The sequence below is a fragment of the Xyrauchen texanus genome, chromosome 8 (genome assembly GCF_025860055.1).
Source record: "Xyrauchen texanus isolate HMW12.3.18 chromosome 8, RBS_HiC_50CHRs, whole genome shotgun sequence".
In the NCBI taxonomy this organism is placed as follows: domain Eukaryota; kingdom Metazoa; phylum Chordata; class Actinopteri; order Cypriniformes; family Catostomidae; genus Xyrauchen; species Xyrauchen texanus.
In genome coordinates this window covers 24,813,531-24,831,831 of record NC_068283.1, presented here as the reverse complement: position 1 = coordinate 24,831,831, position 18,301 = coordinate 24,813,531, and the positions used below count along the sequence as shown (strand labels likewise).

The 18,301-nt window shown below is 43.4% G+C and overlaps 1 pseudogene; it reads right to left on the bottom strand.

Annotated features, from left to right (window-relative positions):
- Window positions 1-472: 472 nt before the first annotated feature.
- Window positions 473-13,725, bottom strand: LOC127647888 (primary amine oxidase, liver isozyme-like; annotated as a pseudogene).
- Between the last annotated feature and the right edge of the window lie 4,576 nt (window positions 13,726-18,301).

Genomic DNA, 18,301 nt, shown 5'->3' with positions numbered 1-18,301 from the left:
TCATACACAAACTGTCATTGAATAATAATGGGAGGGATGGTGGCGTAGTGGCAAAAGCACAGGGCTGTTAATCAGAAGGTTGCTGGTTCGATCCCTACAGTCACCACCATTGTGTCCTTGAGTAAGGCACTTAAATCCAGGTTGTTCCGGGGGGGATTGTCCCTGTAATATGTGCACTGTAAGTCGCTTTGGATAAAAGCGTCTGCCAAATGCATAAATGTAAATGAATAATACATTTATTTTATAGTCTATAATTACATTATAAACAAAACATTTCACTGCCCAAAATATCCTAATATTTTATTGTTCATGGTTGAATGTTTTTATTATTTACATAATAAGATACAAAAGCAAGAAATATTGTCTAACTAGTAACTAGCACAGAGTGATGATGAAGAAAATAGTTTTTTAATAGTTTTCAGCATTTGGAATGAGTGTAACATTACATACATCACAATCTGATATAAGACCTTTATTCAAACTTCATAACACTTTCAAAGCCATGGTAAGTGAATGGCTCCAGGGAGGAACTGCAAATATCCTTTTCCAGGCACGCCATTTTGTTGTACTCACACTCATTCTCAGAGCCTGGAGAGATATACTCTCCATCAGGTGAGTGGATGGATGGATCTTCATCAAAGTAGTTATGTGGCCTAAGGATGACACCACCGCCATTACCCACAGTAACAGTGTTGGGGATGTCCTCTGCATGTGGAATGTGAAGGAAACCAGTGGTCACCCAGGCAACCAAGTCCTGATGCAGATGTTAGGAAGATAGTACATTGTTATTTTCTTTGGATAAAAGCATCTGCTAAGTACAAAATAAGCTAAACAGAAAATATAAGATGATATACAATGGTGTCAAAAAGTATATGAACACTGTAGTCTGATGTAGATTTACTGCACAGAAATAATATATAACCAAGTGACATCTGCAAACAAAGTGTTTTAGGTATTTTCACTGAACTAACTTCATACTTCTGAGCCATTTTTGTAACGACTTTTACCTAGAGTCATGGTGATTGTTAGTGGATGTGTGAAGTTCAAGCAGATGTCTTGGCAAAGTAACCACAGGTGAACTATAGACATGTTCCACTACGTTTGACAACCAGAAAGAATACAATTACTACTTTCTTAATTTTGAATGATATATTTATTGTTTTATAATTTATATATCTATTTATAATTGTATTTTTTTTTAATCTAACAAACATCTTTTGTTTTATGTTTAGATCAAAATGGCAATTTGCTAATTGGTTTGATATTTAGTCATATAATGCAAACTTTTAGTAAGGCTTACTTTAAGTGTTCATATTGAGGACCACTGTATTTTATGAAAATACAGAAAGCATCTTAGTGTGCTATTTTTACCCTAATTAAATACTAACATACATTATAGGGGAATCAATGCAGTGTGTTTATTGTGTTTATTTAGAGTGCCACCCTACACCAACCCCTAAACCTTACCCTAACCTTCCCTTACAAAAATTAACCAAGGTTTTACTACAGTAACAATAGTATCACCATGGTATTGTGTAATCATAGTAACCACAATACTAAACATGGTTAATATGGCTTCCACTAAAAACATGGTTACTAAATTATTACTACAGTAAAACCATGGTTAATTTTTCCCAGATCTGTTGGTCCATACAATGCAAGTGAATGGTGACCAGACCTTTGTAGCTCCAAAAATCACATAAAGGAAACATAAAAGTAATCCATACGACTCCTTTTTACGCCAAATCTCCACTTTCACTTTTACTTTCAGGTGTGAAATTGTAACTAAACAGGCACCACATGAGACTTTCAGATGTATACGTGAAAGTGGATATTTAGAGTAAAAAAGGACTTATCTGTTTCTCATCAAAACCTATTATATCACTCCTGAAGACATGGATTTAAACACTGGAGTCATATGGATTACTTTAATGTTTCCTATACGTGATTTTTGGAGCTACAAAGATCTGATCACCATTTACTTGCATTGTATGGACCTACAGAGCTGAGATATTCTTCTAAATATCTTCGTTTGTGTTCAACAGAAGAAAGTCATACACATCTGGGATGGCACGAGAGTGAGTAAATGATGAGAGACTTTACATTTTTGGGTGAACTATACCATTAATAACACCAATAGAAACGGAGTCTGATGATGCTGTCAGTTATTGACTGGCTTATACATACCTTGTTGTCGATCACCTCATTATCTTCAATATATTTGCTGAAATCAATGTATGGGGACTGCATGTAATTCTGACTGTACAGGCTACTGCTAGTCTGCTCAGTATCTTTATGCTTGGTTATAGCTACTTTATACCTAGAAAGAAGAAAGCGATAAGCTTTACATAACTTGAACATAATACAACACACTTCTACAACATGCATGCATCTCAGTCTGCATATTGTGTGTATGACTGAAAGAGACTGAGCCCTTATGCCGAGTTTACACTACATGATTTTAAGGCCGCTTTTCGCTCGCTGACATTTTTGTGGTGATCGCCGACAAAAGGCCGAAATCGTAGGCAGATCAGAGCTCGCGCCCGTGAACGACGATCGCAATGTATGTATTATCAAAGACGCAATCTGAGAGAATCACCGACGCGTCGCAGATGTCAGCGAGATATTTAGATTGTTAAATATCTGGACCAGACGGCGATTCCCAATTGCGCAATGTGAAATATGTTTTGACTGAATACAACTGCAGCGTTGACCTACAGCCAATGAGAAACGGGGCACGGGAAGTTTCAGTGGGAGGAGTCCTGATATACCTGCAACAGGCTGCGGTATCGAGAAAGTCACATTGGACCGAAGCAATGGAGGAACAAATAGTGGAACATTGGTAGGAGCACCAGATTTGACGTTTCCTCTGAACTGTACCACAACCGGGTGGAGAAAGAGAAGAGTTGGAGAAAAATCGCCAATTCTCTTGGACAGTCAGGTAAACAAATAGGTCGATTTTTCAGTAGGAGGTACTTTTTATTATTGTAACCAATAAAATATACGATGCCTTTAGGTGATTAAAAACATACACATCATATTCTGAAACGATTAATATATGATCATGCATTTGTTTTCATATCTCGTATCACTTCTCGCGTGTACTCTGCTGTGAAAAGTAATTTGGAGTCAGGGCAGACCTGTCGGGGATTCGTCAACAGTGAAATGTCTTGTAATGTGTTCACCTGTTGCCGATTCCTCGGGTAATTTGAAAACGCTATGACTTATATGACAAGACAGACAGTTGTAATATGAATAGTACCACGATCTGACATCTTTGAAAGTCGTGTAGTGTGTAGGAGGCATTACCGAGCCCAGGACATGGACTTCTCTTCAGGCTCACTTTCAGGGAGGTGATCACCAGCAAAGCTCAACACCTGAAGCCTGTAAGAGCGCTGGTGGCCCCATCGGTTGGTACGGTTGTTGGCTATATGAAGGTAACGGGGTGTTTTGGTGTTATGCTGCATTGCCGCCTCTTTCTCTGTCCTGATTTGCTGCTCCACCAGCTGTGGTATCTTTGCTTTCTGTGAGGGCATCCATGGCAATGACACCTCCTTATACACCATGTCTTTAGTCTGAAACACATTCTTTACACCTGCAAAAAATAAATAAAATTAATAATAATACAAATAAATAAATAATAATAATAAAATAACTGTTTTGCAACCTTCATCTGTGGAGGCTGTTTCCTGTGATATTCTCTACTATCAGATGGACATATTTTAATTTACCATAACATAATTGGAATTTAGAATAGAACTTATCATAACCCCAATTCCGAAAAAGTTGGGACTTGCTAATAAAGTTGCTAATAAAAACAAAAAAGAGTGATTTGTGAATTATATTCACCCTTTGCTATGTTTAAAACAACACAACTACACATTATATGATGATTTACCTTGTGAATTTCATATTTATTTTTTGAATGTACAGTAACTGCAAATCAGACGATTACAACGCCCTCCAAAAATGTTGAGACAGGAGCAATTTATGATTAATAACAATTTGATGAGTTGAAATAAGGCAATTAAAAAAAAAAGGTTTTCACTAGGTAAAACATCATATAATGTGTAGTTGTATTGTTTTCAATATAGCAAAGGGTGAATATAATTTACAAATCACTCCTTTTTGCTTTTATTAGCATTTTTATACTGTCCCAACTTTTTTTAGAATTGGGGTTGTAATAGGTTCTATTCTAAATTCTAATGTGAAACAGGAGATGTTTAACAGGTGAGGCAGTCGTGTCATAGTACATAAGAAGCCTCCAACAGCCTAGTCCTTCAAGAGCAAAGATCATTCAAGACTTGTCCATTTGCCAACAGATTCTTCAGCAAATAATCCAGCACTTTGAGAACAATGCTCCCCAAAGACATATTGGAGGGATTTTGGGCATTTCACCCTCTATAGTGAACAATATAGTTAAAAGATTCAAGGGATCTGGTCAAATCTCTGTGCGTAAAGGGCAAGACGAAAACCACTTCTGAATGTGTGTGATTTCTGATCCCTCAGACATCACTGTCTTAACATCATTAATCTGTAATGGATATCATGAACATGGTCTTGGGATTACTTTAGTAATCCTTTGTTATTCAACACCACTCGCTGCTGCTCCCACAGGTGCAAGTTAAGAATTTACTATGCTAAGTTCCACTCTTCTACTTTCCATCTAAAATGAGACTGAGCCCAGAGAAGTCGGCAACACTTCTGGACAGTGTCCCAACTTTTTCGGTATTGCTGTAGGCATGGCCAGTACGTAAGGATAAGGAGTATTTACTTAGGAGACTCCTAAGTAAACCTCCCTAAATATTGTCACTTCTGGATTGATAACTAGGTCAAGATAAGAAAATGAAAGTATAACTGCACAACACATAATATAGACATACTGTGAATTGAAAAAGGCTGATGAATAAATGAGCCTATATTTTGGGTTGTGCAATTATACTGTTTCTGTTTCCTATACATTTTTGCTATAACTTGCACCTCTGGATCTAAGATGTGTGTTTACTTAATTTCACAAGATAAGAAAAGTGTCATTTGAAAGTCAGATGGTCTGTCTGTCTGTCTGTCTATCTACACACAAAAAAAAATCATCAGTTTTACTCAATCATCCCATGTTGATGTTATTTTTTTTTAAATGTGTGTAACCAAGAAAATTTAAATTAACTTAGTTGATTAAATTAAAAAAAGTTTTCTTGTCAGTGTTACATAATCCATGTGCGTTGGGACAACGTAAATATTTTTTGTTTGATTAATTGAAACTGGGAAGAGGATTTCTAGATCCTAGCAAGCTTTGCATGGGACTCGATAGGGAGAGTAAATGTAAATGTTAAAATGTGGTAAAATTGTATTTTAAGGTGTCGCTGTGCAATGAGTGTAAGTGGAAGACTTGTTAGTATTTAATGTTTTGTTGTGTTGTCATGTTGAAAATGTGAAGAGTTCAACTTCCTTGTTTATGGAGTGGTGGTGGTGTAGTGGGCTAAAGCACATAACTGTTAATCAGCACATAACTGTTAATCAGAAGGTCCCTGGTTCGATCCCCACAGCCACCACCATTGTGTCCTTGAGCAAGGCACTTAACTCCAGGTTGCTCCGGGGGGATTGTCCCTGTAATAAATGCACTGTAAGTCGCTTTGGATAAAAGCGTCTTCCAAATGCATAAATGTAAATGTAAACTTGACCCTATAGGTTGATGATGAATACATATTTTTTTTGTATTCTACTACTGTACATATTGCTTTATCCTTTGAGCAATTGCTGTGCTGCTAAACAATAGCATAGTGTCCAAGTTGCAACAGTAGTGTTCCCCCCAGCAAGTTTAGCTTGCTAAAATTTCCTTTCATGGCTAGCATGTCACTAAAGTGTTATTTTAGTTATTTTGGCAATTTTGTTGGGCTTACTTGATTCAGTTAGGTTGCATGGTGTCTGTCTGTCTGTCTGTCTGTCTGTCTATCTATCTATCTCTGTCTGTCTGTCTGTCTGTCTGTGGCAACATAGAGAAAAGTACAAGGCGTGTCAATTGAAAGAAATTGACCTTGTCGAAGATGCACTTCTGGGCAATAGCATGAGTTAAATGCTCTTTATTGTCATGCAGTGTTTGGTGAGTAGTTAATACGATCTAATTAAAACCAACAGGCCTGTGCCATTTACAACTGTATTATAAACAAAATAGTAATGTGACTTATTTAATATGATATTATGTATCTTGCATATCTGATATTTAGGCTATACTTCATAATATGGCACCTACCCAAGATGTCCAGATCGACTTTAAAGTTGATGAAATGTGTATGGATATTCCCAAGGACGTTTTCTGCAACCTGGTGACCATACTTTAGACTTCCATCGATCATAAAGGAGGATGATATGTAGCCAGTGGCGTGCACTCTTGCCTCCACGGAGCCGCTTTGATAGAAAATGAAGTTCCATATACAGGTGAAACTCGAAAAATTAGAATATTGTGCAAAAGTTCATTAATTTCAGTAATTCAACTTAAAAGGTGAAACTAATATATTATATAGACTCATTACAAGCAAAGTAAGATATTTCAAGCCTTTATTTGATACAATTTTGATGATTATGGCTTACAGCTTATGAAAACCCATAGTCATAGTTCCCAATAGCAGTAATAGTGCGGAACACCAAAAGCGCTGTTTGCCATACCGCCGTAACCATAATGGAACAAATCTGAAAAGTGTCGTCTCAGAGGTCTGCCAGCGTCGTGCTCGAAAACGCAGATGGAGTTTTTGGAACGCAGCGTGACGTTTGTGTCAATATAACGGTACGTATCGACATAGGTGGCTACGTGCGGACAATCGATTCCGCGCACCAGCTCGTGCGCAAAGCATCCGATTCCGATACTTGAGTCGAGGAACTTCGTGAGCATCATCCCAGGAGTGATGGAGCCGTAGACAGACATCGCCTCCTGCACGCTGAGCTCGTACACAATCCTCTCCCCTTTAAAGCGAATATCAAATACCCTCATGCCAGTCATGGAGCTCAAGCCAAAAGCAAAGCTCCAGTCTAAATAAACCACCTGGTTGTTTTGAACACTGAAACGTTTACCTTTAAGATAATACTAGTGTGGTATTATCCCAGAGGGTTTGTTGTTGGCCTTGAGTGACGCGTAATTTGGGATTTCTCTGTAGGCAATCTTTTTTACTGGACCTTTTTCATAACTCATTTTAAACTCGTCAACGCTGTTGAAATATTGACCATTATACAGCAGCCGCTCAACTGTCCACTCTGACGAGTTTCTGCTCTCGTGGTAAAGCAAGATTTCGAAGCCCACGGGATGGATGCCATTGTAATCGCGAAAGAAAGAAAACGTATCGGTTACCTAACGTATCCTCGGTTCTCTCTAGATGAGGGAACGAGTATTGCGTAAGCTAGCTTACGCTACGGGAAAGATTCATCTTTTCTGAGATATTGAAGCCAAAAAATTATCCTTAATTTTTGTATCCATTGTCAACGCAGTGCGGCAGCTGCAGACCTTGAGCGGGCTAGCTAGCGAGCTCATAGGTTGCTCTGCGGCAACTGCTGCAGCCTATAGACGAGCTTGGGCGAACTCGCGATCCAATGAGAGGCGTCCGGCGCTCACTGCAACAAAGCCCGCCAAAATGGGCGTGACTAGAGTGCATATAAGCGTAGTTCGTAGGCTGGAACCCTGGTTTTCATTGACTGAAGCGAAAAGTCGCTCGTGGCGCGAGCACGGCCGGCTACGCAATACTCGTTCCCTCATCTAGAGAGAACCGAGGTTACGTTAGGTAACGTATACGTACCTAACGTATGAATATGTTCTCTTACGAGAGGTTCTCTCGTATTGCGTAAGCTAGCTTACGCTACGGGAACCCATTGTCAACGCCGTGCGCGCCAAGCATCCACTGTATGAGCCCCAGGGAATTAAGGGGGACCCGGGGAGCCCTTATGAGTGGGGAAATAATATTTGGCCGGCAAGAATGCGGGTCATTGATTGTGTAATACATAAGCACATAGTGGGAAGGGAACGACAGAGCGGCGGTGACGGTCTGTGTGGAATGTGTCCCATCAGTGCAGCTCACCAGGGGAGCTGTAGCGTATTAAACCGCTAGTAGTTTTGCCTGCAGAGCGGGCACTTCCATATTGTAAAATCTGACAAAGGTGGAGGGGAAGTCCATCCCGCTGCCACACATATGTCGTGAATGGAAATCCCGCTGGACCATGCCCACGAGGATGCCATGCCTCTAGTGGAGTGAGCCCTAATGCCCAACGGGCATGGCAGGTCTTTTGACGGCGTATGCAGCAGCAATAGCGTCCACTATCCATCTAGATAGTGTCTGTTTCGAGCGGCGAGACCTTTGGTGCGCCCTCCGAGCAAACGAAAAGCTGCTCAGAGCGTCTGAAAGCGGCGGAGCGCGCAGTATACAATCTCAGTGCTCTGACCGGGCAAAGGAGATTGGCGTCGCGTTCAGCTATCGGTGCTGGCAGCGGCGATAGGGAAATGACCTGTGCTCTGAAAGGAGTACCGATCACCTTGGGAACATAGCCGTGTCTAGGCTTTAAAATGACCTTGGAGTCACTTGGTCCAAACTCAAGACACGCAGCGCTGACAGACAGCGCGTGAAGGTCTCCCACACGTTTGACTGATGACAGGGCAGTCAGAAAAACGGTTTTGAGTGAAAGGTATTTCAAATCCACGGATTGAAGTGGTTCGAAAGGGGGGCTTTCATAGTTTCGAGAACTATAGAAAGATCCCAGATAGGAACCGATGGGGGCGCGGGGGTTCATCCTTCTAGCTCCCCAGAGGAAGCGGATGACCAGCTCGCTTTTACCCCATGACTGGCCGTGCAGGGGTTCAGCGAACGCCGCAACGGCCGCCACATACACTTTGAGCGTGGATGGGGATCTGCCCTTATCCAGCAGCTCTTGTAGAAATACTGAGCAGCGACGACACCCCACATGTCCGCGGGTCCAGGTCTCGGTCGGTGCACCATTTTGAGAACACAGACCATTTTGACGCATAGAGTCTTCTCGTGGAAGGGGCTCTAGCGTGTATGATGGTGTTTATTACTCCTTCTGGCAGAGCGATGGGTAGTCGTTGATCACCCACGCATGCAGCGCCCAGCGCTCTGGGTGGGGATGCCAGATTGTGCCGCGAGCTTGAGAGAGGAAATCTGCTCTCACTGGGATGGGCCACGGCGCTGTCAGTGACAGCTGCGTAAGCTCCGGGAACCATGTCTGATTCTCCCAACGCGGGGCTATGAGGAGCACCGAGTGACGCGCTTCCCTGATCCTCTGCATTACCTGTGGCAATAGCGAGACGGGAGGGAAGGCGTAAGCGGGCGTCTGGGCCAGTCCTGGGCCAGCGCGTCCTCGCTTCGAGAAAAATATTGGGCAGTGAGAGTTCTCTTTGGACGCAAAGAGGTCTATCTCCGCTCTGCCGAATAGGTGCCATAACGTCTGGACTGTTTGAGCGTGCAGGGACCATTCCTCTGGGGGAATATTGTCTCTGGACAGTCTGTCCGGGCCGTCGTTCAGGTGGCCTGGCACGTCGCGTCGCCCTCAGCGAGCGCAGGTGGCACTGGGACCAACTCAGTATGCATTTCGGTCAGATGGAAGAGGTTCCTGGATCTGACACCGCCCTGACGGTTTAGGTAGGATACCACAGATCTGTTGTCCGAACGGACCAGGACGTGGTGACCCTGAATGACCGGGAGAAAGCGCACGCAGCGTGCACTCGACCGCTATCATTTCCAGACAATTTATGTGAAGGAGCTTTTCCTGAACTGACCATAGGCCGAAAACCGGAGAGCCCTCGCGAGACCGCGCCCCAACCCGTGTTGGACGCGTCTGTCGAGATGACTTTTCGGCGAGATACAGCTCCCATTGTCACTCCCCGCTGATACCATTCGGCCACTGTCCAGGGCTGCAGTGCTGAAATACAGGTCTGAGTCACCTTGATGGGCTGGCGGCCTGTGGCCCAAGCCCGGCGAGACGCCGTGGTGTTTAGCCAATGCTGAAGCGGGCGATGTGCAGTAAACCCAGCTGAAGTACTGCTGCGGCTGAGGCCATGTAGCCTAGCACTCTCTGAAATTTCTTCAGAGGTGTGAGGCTGTTCATCTGAAATGACGCTGGCTAGTCGCTGCACACGGCGCGCGGCTGTGTAGATAAGCGAGCCTTCATTGCCACTGAGTCTAGTTCTATTCCAAGGAAGGAAATTGCCTGACTGGGCTGTAGTGAGCTCTTGGTCCAATTGACTGCAAGGCCCAAACTGTTCAGATGACTGAGGAGAACTGTCCTGTGAGACAGAAGCTCCGTATGTGATTGTGCCAAAATCAGCCAATCGTCCAAATAGTTCAGAATTCGCGAAACCCTGACTCCGCAGGGGTGCGAGCGCCGCGTCCATGCACTTTGTGAAAGTACGGGTGCTAAGGACAGGCCGAACGGAAGGACGGTGTATTGATAAACCTGGCCGTCGAAGGCGAATCTCAAGAATGGCCTGTGACGGGATTTATCTGAATCTGAAAGTATGCATTTTTCAGATCGAGAGAAATAAACCAGTCCCCTGGCTACATAGCCGAGGAGTTTGCTGGTTGTAAGCATTTTGAACGGTCTTTTTGCAAGCGCTTTGTTCAAAACCCTGAGATCTAATATTGGTCTGAGGCCGCCGTCTTTCTTGGGGACAAGAAAATAACGGCTGTAAAACCCCGACTCGCTCAGGGAGGCGGCACTCTCTCTATGGCCCTTTTGCACAGAAGGTTTGCTATTTCTGAACGAAGCATGCACGCTGCTTCCGTGTTCAAAGTAGTTTCGAGCACGCTCTGAAGCAAGGAGGACGGCGATCGAACTGTAGCAAATAGCCCTGTTTTATTGTGCTTAACACCCATTCGGATATCCCTGGAATATCTTCCCACGCTTTGAAGCGTAATGTTAGAGGGTGAATGGCCAAATCGCTCTGATTGCTGCACACAGCGCTGAACAGAATGTGTGAGCGCGCTTACTGTGCTTATGCTGGACTGCTCGCAGACTGCATGGACAGGCTGTTCTGTGAGTGACTTCCCGATTGAGGTGAATGGGGAAAGAGTCACGTCTGTTAAGTGATGCGCAAGCATAGCCACGGGCACGGGACTTACATACAGAGAAGTGTTTGCTGGCCGTGTGACAGAGCGGGCAGAGAATGGGCGCGCGCACGTATTCGTGAGCGCATTTATTGACTCTAACACTCGAGTGGTTCGTAACCGCTTTTGAGTGTGCTCTGATGGGGACACGGAACGTGTAATGCTTGTGTGTAGGGGTGAGCACTGGATTGTGGGCACATTTTCTACACATAAGGCATGTTTACTCTTTACAAGATTTCTTTGGGTCCCCGTGAAAACGGCGTTTGAGTGCAGGCAAACGGGTAGTATCACCGGCTTGTTGGCTGCTGAATCCACCACTGCAGTAGCCTGAGAGAAGGGGACTGACAGGGGGCGAAGCTTTGACGGTGGTCCGGCCGTGGCGGGACTGAGCCGTCGTTTTCTCAACAACGCTAGGAGGACTTCGGTTGCTCAGGTTTCAGTACAATCTTAGGCCGAGGCCCGCAGGAGGCGGCGGTCTGCGGCGGCTGTCTGAGTGCGATCGAGGGCGGCCGCCCTGTCGACGCTGAGAAGTCTGGCTTGTTGAGCTGGGCGCTGTGAAGAGGCTCGTGCAGGAGGCTGGTCACGTGGGCGGCCTGCAGAGGAGCTAGCGCGACGAGGCAGAAAGAGATTCATGGCTTGGGCTTCGAGAAACGGTCAACAATGCCACTCACCACGGAACCGAAGAGACCGGACAGAGAGAGCGGCGCGTAGTGCGTTCAGCTTCTCCCAAGTCGGCTAGTCAGATCTGAAACAGCCTCTGTCTGTAAGACGGCCATGGAATGCAGAGCAGATGCGGCTTGGCCGGCGGCGGTATAGGCGCAGCCAACACAGGCGGAAGTAGTTCTGCAGGCCTTAGACGGGAGCACCAGCTTAGACCGCCATCTTGCGGAGGGCGGGCAAAGGTGCGGCGTGGAGTCTGATGGAAGCCTGCTCAGGAGGCGGTGACCACTCAAGCCCGAGGCGGTCGACGGCCTGTGTGAGGAGGCGCGTTAGTTCCCCTTCGACTCCGGCGCGGGTCCTGCTGGATTCCTGGGCCGAGGAGGAGGCGTGTGAGCCTGACCACTCCTCGCTGTCCGAAGCCATGATGGAACAGCCCTTATCCTCCGCTTCTTCGTCCGAGATGGCAGCAGAGCAGCCGCTCGGCGGCAACTGCGCGTCCCGGGTGGGCGGGGAGGGTGAAGGCGATGCAATCGCTTCTACCACTGGTTCCGGCAGCCTTTGAGAGCGCCGCTTTTTACTGCGCGGCTGAATGGAAGGCGGCGCGGCGGCTCGGTCCTGAGCGCTCGAAGTCGAGCCTGCAGGGTCGACATCGGAAGCTCCTCGCAGAGATCGCATCCGCCTTCAGCGAGGGGAGCTCTGCATGCCCCAGTCCCAGGCAGAGAGCGCAGATGACGTGGCGGTCTCCGGTGCTGAGAGGGGCGCGGTGCAAGTGGAGCGAGGCATCTTTAAAAAGACGCTCGTACTCTTTTGTGAAGTTCATAAGAACTAGCTTGCTTTAAAAAGGATACGTCGCCGGATGGCGTAGCTCGCAGGACGGCTGAAGGTGGCGAAGACGGCCGGCTTCTTCGAGCGCTGTCCACGCTTGCTTGATGCCCCTCGAACAGCGACGCGGCTTCCAGTTCAGAGATGCGAAGAGCTTCGCTGAAGAGATGAAAATCAGGGTTCCAGCCTACGAACTACACTTATATGCACTCTAGTCACGCCCATTTTGGCGGGCTTTGTTGCAGTGAGCGCGCGGACGCCTCACATTGGATGCGAGTTCGCCCAAGCTCGTCTATAGGCTGCAGCAGTTGCCGCAGAGCAACCTATGAGCTCGCTAGCTAGCCCGCTCAAGGTCTGCAGCTGCCGCACTGCGTTGAGAATGGATACAAAAATTAAGGATCATTTTTTGGCTTCAATATCTCAGAAAAGATGAATCTTTCCCGTAGCGTAAGCTAGCTTACGCAATACGAGAGAACCTCTCGTAAGAGAACCATGTTTTGCAATCACCGGCCTTTACGCCTCTTGGCAGACTCTCATAAGGCAGCAATTCCCGCTTTCTTGGGACATAACCAAAACTTTCCTTCAGTGGTTTTTCAAGTTTTTGGAAAACTTGATTTAAGAGTTTGAAGAGTTGCGCATACTCTCCGATTGCTACCGTACGGGCTGTGAAGTGTAAAGATGGAGTATTATACTTCTCCTGAGTAACATCCCGATGCCGCAGTGGACCAGGCAAAGGTCCCACTACGTACTCCTTCAGGTAACCGCGCGCGCCGTGGAACACCACAACAGTAGCGTCGCGTGGCGGCTTCTTTCCATTGGCATCCAAGTATCGCAGCGCGTCAGCCTTTTTCGGGAGCGAGAGGTCAATTAAAAAGATGAAATTCTCTGAGGGTCTCGCTGTGGCCAACTGGGAAATCTGGAGGTCTTTTTGAGCCCACATGTAATCGCGAACTGATTTGTACTCCTCTGCAGTGAGGTCCGCATAAATCAGACTTTTGTCTGAATGTCTGTCTTTCAGGATTTCTTGCGGCTGGGACATGCATTTTGGACGCCTATTTGTATTTAGGCATATTAACACGATGTTGATTATCACCGAAATGAGTCCTAGAAGTATCAGTGAGTATTTTAATAGAGAATGCATTATTGTAGCAACCACATCTCTGATCCCGAGTGTGGAGTGGGTGGAAGAGGAACTCATGGTAAGTTCATTGCGAGTACTGTATCTATAGCCACACCCACCTGGGCTGCTCCCACTAAAGTCCACACACGACCCCTAAATACTATAGCTTTTTATGCACTTACATCTGTCAGTATGTCGGTTTTATTGTTCCATGCATTACACTTGCCATCAGTAAATAAATGGAAGACACACCTCGTGCGTAATTTCTGGTCATTCATGAAGCAGCATGTTTCAGCAACACTATAAATGTAATTTAATTTCAGTTTGTGTGGAATTTGAAAGTAAACAACTTGATCTTGCTGCTGATAATATGCCTAGTAGACCTTTATAAAGAAACACAGGAATTATGTCTTTTAAGAGCATGTCAGATTCTGTATATCCCATACAGAAATCTGGCAATTGGCATGTAAAACACATACAGAATTAAATATATTAATATATGTTTTTCACCACGTACATACTTGTACATAATGTATATGGAACATATATTTCATAATGCTACTTCCATTTTCATAACATATATTTTCCCAAAATACTAGTGGAAATTGAATCTGAATATGCTTAAATATATGAACTATTATTTTATATACACTTACTGAACACTTTTTTAGGAACACCTGTACACCTACTTATTCATTCGATTATCTAATCAGCCAATCGTGTGGCAGCAGTGCGATGCATAAAATCACAAATACAGGCCAGGAGCTTCGGTTAATGTTCACATCAACCATCAGAATAGGGAAACATGTTATATCAGTAATTTCGACCATGGCATGATTGATGGTGCCAGACACGCTGATTTCAGTATTTCTGTAACTGCTGATCTCCTGGGAATTTCACACACAACAGTCTCTAGAGTTTACTCAGAATGGTGCCAAAAACAAAAAACATCCAGTGAACGACAGAGAATGGCCAGACTGGTTCGAGCTAACAGAAATGCTACTGTTGCTAAAATAACCACTGCAGTGGGCACAGGCTCACCAAATCTGGACAGTAAACTGAAAAATCATGGCCTGGTCTGATGAATCTCGATTTCTTCTGAGGCACACAGATGGGGTCCGAATTTGGCATCGACAGCATGAATCCATGGACCCAACCTGCCTTGTGTCAACAGACCAGGCTGGTGGCGGTGATATAATGGGGTGTGGGGAATGTTTTCTTGGCACACTGGTCCCGTTAATACTAATCAATTTATTTGAGGATTGTTGCTGACGATGTGCATCCCTTCACGGCTACAATTTACCCATCTCCCCACCATATCACATTGCAAAAGTCGTCTCAAACTGGTTTCATTAACATGACAATGAGTTCACCATTCTTAAGTGTCCTTCCTAGTCACTGGATCTGAATCCAATAGAAGTGGTGTTAGAATGGGAGATTCTCAGCAGGAATATGCAGCTGACAAATTTTTCATGTTATGCAATCATGTTAACATGGACCAGAATCTCAAAGGAATGTTTCCAACATCTTGTGGAATCCATTACATTAAGAACTGAGACTGTTTTGAGAGCAAATGAGGCCATTCCCAGTATTAATAGTGTTCCTAATAAAGTGTTCAGTTAATGGTATATGTTCACACATCGATCAGTCACAACATTAAAACCACCTGCCTAATATTGTGTAAGTCCCCCTCGTGCCGCCAAAACAGCGCCAACCTGCCTCTCAGAACAGCAAAGCATAGACTTTGTCAGTTTGATCAATCTGGCCATTCTCTGTTGACTTCTCATCAACAAGGCAATTCTGTCCACAGAACTGCCACTCACTGGATGTTTTTTTGTGTTTGGCACCATTCTGAGTAAATTATAGAGACTGTTGTGTGTGAAAATCCCAGGAGATCAGCAGATACAGAAATACACAAACAGCCCATCTGGCACCAACAATCATCCATGCGATTATCTAATCAGCCAATTGTGTGGCAGCAGTACAGTGCATATAATCATGCAGATATGGGTCAGGAGCTTCATTTAATGTTCACAACAATGGTGCCAAAAACAAAATCCTCCAGTGAGCGGCAGTTCTGCTGACAGAAGCACCTTGTTGAATAGAGAGGTCAACAGAGAATGGCCAGACTGGTTTGAACTGACAAAGTCTACGATATCTAAGCTAACTGCTCTGTACAATTGTGCTAAGAAGAATATCATCTTAGAATGCTATTTTGAGATGTGGGTCAGCGCTGTTTTGGTGGCACGAGGGGGACCTACACAATATTAGGCAGGTGGTTTTAATGATGTGGCTGATATTATATCAGATTTGCATGTGATATTGTTCATGCAAAAGCTTCTTCTTAGTTGTTTGTAATCTATTACAGGTTAACTTTACAACAATAAAGGTATTAAAAACATGAATATGAATATCATAGAGAGAGAGAGAGAGAAAGCTTTTTGTCAGCAGAATTTTAGCTGTAACTTTTTCAAACTTGAACTCTTATTGCAGGCACGTACACACATAGGCATCAAAAGGGGCTTGAGCACCTGCCCTTTTTAGTCCTGGAGAGAAAGTGCCCTTTTTTCTGGGGTGCTTTTTTAAAAAAAAATTTAAAAATAATATATATTCCTGTTTGCGCAGAATGCGCACAGCTTCCCTGTCAAGCTAATATATTTATTGAATAGTGTATATAAATATCGGGACAGGAGTTCTGAAGCGCTCCCATACAGTGTGTGTGTCTAATAACATCATCACAATCGATAAACTGATATGTAAATTAGGCGTCAACTAGTTAAAATGCGCATATTTGCATCTAATTGACAGGGCAATGCAGGTAAATAGGATAAACAAAATAATTAAAGCATATCACCACAGAACTTCCCCAGTTAATGACTTACATACATCAAGAGTCTTTCCCCCTGAAATTTAGAAATCTAAATTGGTGAATTTAGAAGAAATCTACAGATGCAAACAGATGGAGGATAGTAGGTTTAAAACAAACTCCATCTAAATGTGGATTTTGAAGGTTTTATTTGATGATGATGATACAGTCCTCCCTCAAATGTGAAACTAAGTCCATGTCACCATCAGTTATTGTGTATGTGTGTGTGTGTACATGCATAGCAATAATAATATTATATTTTTGTATAATATATTATGTACATATTATGTATTTGATTAAAACATTCAGGCAATTCAATATTCTGTTGCTTGATTTCAAATTATTAGTAAAACACGCCCCTCTGCTTGATACAGTTATTTAGGTTATTCTAAATATATACTTGAAACTAGTAGCATAGAAAACATGCACATTGTGGCATGGTTTCCTTTGCTGCTCTATACACCTAGTGAATACTAAGGAGACCATGGTTTCTGTGTGAACTGATTATTTTGTAGACATCTTTTGAAAATGAAACAATTGCGTGAGTTTGAGGAAGATAAAATTAATTAACTTTTTAAATTAATTTTTTAAAAAGGAAGTCAGAGTTGTGTTAATATATATACTTTTTTGTTTAAAAAAAAAGTAAAAAAATACGTCATTATGAGAAGTGCCCTTTTTTTCACTTGAGCCCCTGCCCCTCAAAATGTCTTTGCACGTCCCTGTCTTATTGCATGAATTATCAGAATTAATGAAACATTTCTGCAGCCTGTAGCATTCCAGACACCAGTTATTTTTCCAGGTCTTCATCATTTTTCATCCACTTTTCTTAATTGTTTTGTTTGTTACAAAAAGCAGATGCTTGATTTCGTGATTTTTTTGTCCTCACCAACTCATCTGAATTGGTAAAAAACAGGAAAAGCCTTTGTGTAGAGGAAAATAAAGTATCCCTCCCACATTTGAACATTCTTCCCTTAACTGAGACTCATGAAACAATGTGAATACTCCCTAGAAATGGAAAAAAATGTATACAAAATTCAGACATTTAAAATTAATTGTAAATTCCCCCAGCTAATAATTTTGTTTAGTGCAAGGATATACATTTTCAGCTGCAATTATGATCTACTGTACTTTAATGTAGCCTAATGCCTAATCAAAAACATTTTCAGGTGCTCATACATAAACTTCTTTTGGAGATGCTTCTTTCAAATTAGCATGTGAGTCCAATATTATTATTATTTAGTTTTTCAGTTTGCTGTCCTTTTCTGCATATCGCGGTCCTTTCTGCATAATGTGTCGGCCCATTCCGCGGCCGACCCATCGGACCCCTCGGTTCTCGCAATGGCCAGTCATCCCCTGATTGGCCCCAAAGTGCGTCGCCCCACCGGGAAAATGCCCGGTATGCCAGATTACCAGTCCAGCCCTGGTTATCAAATTCAATCGGCACAACATTGACATGTGAAGATAAGGAGAAAAATAACCTTAAAAAAAGAGCTGCATTTATACTGTTATTTGAACAGTTGTTTTACATTTGAAAAGCACTTAGAGGAATTGACAACATTACAATCGCACCAATGCAAATAACAATGGCAATTGTGTCCCCTACAGACCAGATCATTTACTGTTGTGTTTATGATAACCTACTGATGTGTTATTTTTTTAAGCCAAGTTTGACATATACATTAATTGGAAATAGAGATAAACAAACACAGTTCTATACTAAAATTTAAATAACTCAATACA